The 5,691-nt window shown below is 35.7% G+C and overlaps 1 protein-coding gene and 1 long non-coding RNA gene across 7 annotated transcripts in view; one reads left to right on the forward strand and one right to left on the reverse strand.

Moving 5' to 3' along the window:
- LOC107674773 (cysteine/serine-rich nuclear protein 3-like) overlaps positions 1 to 5,691 on the forward strand; it is a 61,335-nt gene that overhangs the window by 39,956 nt on the left and 15,688 nt on the right. For 2 of the 4 annotated variants that reach the window (XM_016468875.1, XM_016468876.1), the window contains exon 3: positions 1,330 to 1,582. The exons of 1 other annotated variant lie outside the window; for it this stretch is intronic. The gene's annotated coding sequence lies outside the window, so the exon portion shown is untranslated. Of the gene's footprint in view, positions 1 to 1,328; positions 1,583 to 5,691 lie in introns of those variants that run through there. One more of the 4 variants, XM_016468877.1, reaches the window with a different exon arrangement.
- Positions 3,195 to 5,691, reverse strand: part of LOC107674774 (uncharacterized) — a 9,396-nt gene continuing 6,899 nt past the window's right edge. For 2 of the 3 annotated variants that reach the window (XR_001632534.1, XR_001632533.1), the window contains 3 exons: positions 4,062 to 4,233; positions 3,559 to 3,694; positions 3,195 to 3,477 (listed from right to left, as the gene is read on the reverse strand). This is a non-coding gene — a long non-coding RNA (uncharacterized LOC107674774). The remainder of the gene's footprint in view (positions 3,478 to 3,558; positions 3,695 to 4,061; positions 4,234 to 5,691) is intronic. The other variant, XR_001632535.1, reaches the window with a different exon arrangement.

Below are 5,691 nucleotides of genomic sequence, written 5' to 3' on the forward strand. Positions count from 1 at the left end.
TACGTCACGATGTGGGAAGATTTGCATAACGCCGCCCAAATGTTCACGCAAAGAAAGAAGGCGTAACTTTTATTCTCACTGTAGTATTGTTGCCGCCGCCGCCATGTCGTGAAGGCGCTGTGTGCTTCGCTGTGAAAGCGAAACTTTGTTTGGTCTTCCAAAAGAGGACGATATCGCTTCGTCATGCCTGGAGCTGATCCGTGCTGGTCGCTGAGGAAATACATCAACTTCACGCTGTGGATCGCCGGATCGGCTTTCACCGTGGACGAAGCGGAGTCCAGCCCGGGGTCCGTCACACGCTTGAGGAATTCGGCCAATCATAACGCACTGGATAGCTGGCCAATTAGAGCACACCTCGCTTTTCAGACCGGTGAGCTTTGTAAAAATCGACGCGTTTCAGAAAGGCGGGGCATAGAGGAGAAACAATAATGTACAGTATGTGGAAAATAATGTGTTTTTTTAACCTTAAACCGCATACACACATTTCATTACACCAAATACACAAAATAATGTTCTTTTTAGCAACATCATATGACCCCTTTAAAATAAAATTGATCAAAAGTGACAGTAAAGACATTTTTAATGTTACAAAAGATTTCTATTTCAGCAAAACCACTCATAAAAGAATCCTGAAGAAAACCGCTTTTAACATTGATGATAAAAAGAAAGGTTTCTTGAGCAGCAAATCAGCATATTAGTATGATTTCTGAAGGATCATGTGACACTGAAGACTGGAGTAATGATGCTGAAAATTCAGCTTTGCATCACAGGAATAAATTTCATTTTACAATATATTCAAATAGAAATCAGTTATTTAAAATTGTCATATTTCACAATATTGCTGTTTTTACTGTATTTGTAATTAAATAAATGCAGACTTGGTGAGCAAAAGCGACTTCAAAAACATGTAGTGTATACAGTACAGTGCAATAAATACCAGCTCATGCATTTCTACCATCACACTGTATATTCAATTACAGCATCCAGCTCTGATGTTTAATATGTTTGAATGCGAGATTGCCTGTGAGTCACATCACCCGCCTGGAAAGGAGTATTTATGAAGCACAAGTGCAGCACAAGTTCATTAGCACAAATCCCATTGAGCCCAAGTGTGTGTGTTTGACTGTTAATATGAGTGTTTTTGGCTCATTTCTGGTTGCCCTCATTCACCTCTACAGATTATGGTGCTGTGCCTGCTATCGACTGTCTCTCCGCTGTCTGTTTTCCCTCTCACTCTCTCTCTCCCTCCCTCTGATGATGGTAAAAATATCTGCAGGAGCACAGGCACAGCTCTCTCTCTCTCTCTCTCCCACCCATGTGATCTCTCAGGCAGGCGTCGCTGTGCACAATCTCCAGCCCTCCGCCGGCTGCAGCTAATGAGTCTTTGTGTGGCTCGAGTGAATGAGAGCGAGTCTTCGGTCTGTTTTAGACCGGAGCGTATGCTAACAGCAGTGGAGACCGGGTTTACCTCTCTCGCCCCGGTCTCCTCTCGAGTCCCAGTGCAATGGAGGGCCTTCATTCAGACAGTCTCATCTGGCTCTGAACGGCGTGAGGGAGGAGAGTAAAGCAGCGGCGGACGCAGGTTGGTGCATTTTGAAGTGAAGCATGACTCGTGCCCTGTGTTTCTGGTTCTGATGTGTCACGCACGGCCTGATGGGAAATCTGAGGTCAACTTCTGTGAGCGCTCGCTGCTGCTTTAACCTGCACTATATGAGCTGTTAACCTGTAGAGATTTTCAGATTATAACGTGGTAGATTTGTGTCTCAAACCAGTCAAGATGAGGAACTTGTTGTTAAGGGGCTTTAAGTTAACTGTATACGGTTGCCAAGCAACTTTATAACTTGCTTCATTAATGTAAAAAAAAAAAATTAATGTGCATCATAGGTGTACATCACTACATTGTCTGTTTTATTATATTAAAAATATCTCAACTACATATATATGCAGTATAGAGAGAGAGAAAGAGTATGACTTGTCAATTGTTTTGAATAATCTTTTGGTCAGCTTCCATCAAGTTCCAAATAAGAAGGGAAAATTATCAATTGAAATATATTAAATATATATTATCCTAAAATGTGTATTATCACATAGTTGTTTTAATGTACAATTTTTTTATAGATTAAATATATATTATCCCAAAACAGGTATTAACACATGATTGTAATAATATTTAAACTTTTTTCATAGATAAATCAAATATATTAAATATAGATTATCCCAAAATATGCTTTTCCACAAGATTATATTAATATATAAACCTTTTATATAGATTAATTAAATATAACAAATATGGATTATTCCAAAATAGATAATACCACATGATTGTATTAATATATAAATCTTTATTTCACAGATTAATTGAATATATGAAACATAAATTATGCCAAAATATGCATTAATACATGATTGCATTAATATAAAAACCTTTATTTTAGTTTAAATGTAATAAATATTGCCACATTACTGTATTGAAATATAAACCTTTATAAAAAACATAATTAAATGTGTTAAAGATAGATTATCCCAAAATACGCATTTCCACATGATTATATTAATATACAAACTTTTATTTTACATATTAATTAAATATATTAAATATAAATTATGCCAATCAGACATGATTGTATTAAATAAATAAACCTTTTTTATTTTATTTAATATTACCACATTACTGTATTAATATATAAACCTTTTTTATAAAATAATTAAATGTGTTAAATATGGATTATCCCAAATGACGCATTACATCAGGATTGCATTAATACATAAATAATCTTTTTCTGTTGAATTTGAAGAAAAAATAACTATATTCTTATATGCAGTTAGTGTGATATAGCATTTGTCACATCGTGATATAAGATTGTGGTCATCCTGCCCAACCCACTATAGGTCTCCTCAAACCGCTCAGCATCTGATGCCAAGAAGTATTGATCGCTGTAGGTTGTCAGTGCTGCATTGACAACGCTGAAGTGCATGTGCATTTGTACATGTGTATGTCCGTATTGTACAGAGCTCCTCCGGGGAGTGGCTGTTTTTGTCTCTGCTGGCATATATAAACCTTTTTTATAAAAGAATTAAATGTGTTAAATATGGATTATCCCAAATGACGCATTACATCAGGATTGCATTAATACATAAATAATATTTTTCTGTTGAATTTGAAGAAAAAATAACTATATTCTTATATGCAGTTAGTGTGATATAGCATTTGTCACATCGTGATATAAGATTGTGGTCATCCTGCCCAACCCACTATAGGTCTCCTCAAACCGCTCAGCATCTGGTGCCAAGAAGTATTGATCGCTGTAGGTTGTCAGTGCTGCATTGACAACGCTGAAGTGCATGTGCATTTGTACATGTGTATGTCCGTATTGTACAGAGCTCCTCCGGGGAGTGGCTGTTTTTGTCTCTGCTGGCTTTTGCTGCAGGATTTTTACTTGTAACATGCTGCAAGTGTGCTGTGGAAAACTACAGCAGCTAAGAGAAGACAAAGGGAGAGAGAGAGGGAGCGAGAGATGTAGAGGAGAAATAACTAGTACAGCAGTCAGCTCCGGTTACCTCGGGTTAACCAGCCGGAGATGTCATGCCCATTCATTGTGTCAAGAAATGGGAAAAGTTGCTCCTCTGGCTGTAGTCTCGGTCGTGAGCGTGGGATCTTCAACATTGACCGCTTTAAAGCTGCAAGTCGCATCTGCTGTAAGAAAATACAATAATAATGTCATGAAATTTTGCAGCGTACGTGCAAACCCGAATCGTATTCCTAAATGATTTTTTTCAGTCATTTCACCAGTGAATTCCCTCTGATTACAGATGCGCTATTGCATGAGCGTTTATTTTTTAATCTTGGATGTGTGTGCGTGTGTGTGCGCGGTAGATGCCCCACAAATGAAAAAAAGTGAAATGACTTTCAAATGTGTCACTATTTGTGCGAGTGTATTAGCGTCTCCATGGCAACCACTTTGGGTATCGCAGAGTAGCACAGCATCCGCTGAGGACGGACAATGCGAATGGATTTTCAACAAGGGGAACTAATTATGGTGATTACGAGAAAATTGACTTACATTGTGTCTCCAAAACTAGAGAAGCCAGTTCCAATTATTGCGAACCTCCTGCATCTCGCCGGACTGCTGCGGGATCAGCGGGATTCAAACAGATCTGGGGCTTAGATCAAGGGAATTTCTGGTGCTTTCAGGAACGATGTTTCTCCATGCAGTCCTTGAAAGCTTAGAAAGTCTATAATGGAAAAAAAAAAAGATAACAGTTAGCATTCTTATTGATCTCAAAACCACTTTTTCTTCTGTTTTAACATCTAGCAGACAAGATGGCTAAATTTAATTGAATTAAAAAACACAATTACACAGTAATTTCAGGTATCATGTCAGAATCACAACCGGTGTTCACTATGTTATGCAGAAAGTTCAATACACTGGTTTAAGGTTTTCTTGAGCAATAGTCAAACTTGCATCTCTCTCTACAGTTGTGCACTAATCAATAACTTCAGATAATTCAAAAGTGGCACCCGATATACAAATAGAAATCAGTCTAGATGGTTACTTTAAACCCCTTATCCACACTTTAAAAAAATATTTTTTCGAAGTTGTAAATAAAACAAAGATTATTGGATTAAGTTTTACAAGAAAATACTATTTCAGTCTTTCTTCTTCAAAAGAACTCATGAGAATTCATTGGTTAAAAACTGTGGGAACCATTGTTTTAGTATCACTGAGATACTGTTATAGTTTTTTGTTAATATTATGCTTTATTTTTTTATTTTTATATTTTCCATTTTCATTTTAGTTAAAGTTCTACTAATTTTGTAGTGTGTTTTTGTTTACATATTTTCTGTTAAACTTTATTGCATTTTTAGTTACTTTAGTACATCAAGTTAAACTAAATATATATATATATATATAATTATGATTATTTTATTTTAATAATTAAATAATTATCTTAATTTAAGGAAATGTTTATTTTATTTAGAAATGTTTTTCTTTTATTCATTTATTTATTTATTTGTTAAAGGGTTACTCCACCCCAAAATGAAAATTTTGTCATTAACTCTTTCCGTATGAATATTTGAATATGCAATACACCAAAATAAAGATCAGATCAAAAGATAAAGATCACTTTTAAACAAAAAAAATCTGGTTTAAAAAACAGAGCTTAAAGCATTCTTTTTTTATCAACATTTGAATATAGGTAGGTTTCATAAAAAATTCATAATTTTGAGGAAAAAGGTGAGAAAATCAAATTTTTATCAAAAACTACATCTGGATAATATTCAGTACGATTATCAAAGCATAAATCCAGTAAATCGCTTCCATCAACACCTCCAAAGCTTGCACAAATTTACGGGTTTGGAACGACATGGGGGTAAGTGATTAATGACAAAATTTTCATTTTGGGGTGGAGTATCCCTTTAACACCAAGGCCATGAGTCTGATTCCCAGGTAAAACAAGAACTTATAAAATGTGTACCTTGTTTGAATGCACTATATGTTGGTTTGGATAAAAGTGTCTGTTCCAAAATGCATAAATGTAAATGTAAACTACCCTGGTGGGTAGTTTACATTTGCCTATTGGAATCAATAGATTCAAGACAACTACTGGGATGCTGCCTTAAAGGAACACTCCACTATTTTTGAAAATAGGCTCATTTTCCAACTCCCCTAGAGTTAAACAGTTGAGTTT

This window comes from Sinocyclocheilus anshuiensis, unplaced genomic scaffold (assembly GCF_001515605.1).
Source record: "Sinocyclocheilus anshuiensis isolate Anshui unplaced genomic scaffold, SAMN03320099.WGS_v1.1 scaffold680, whole genome shotgun sequence".
NCBI lineage: Eukaryota > Metazoa > Chordata > Actinopteri > Cypriniformes > Cyprinidae > Sinocyclocheilus > Sinocyclocheilus anshuiensis.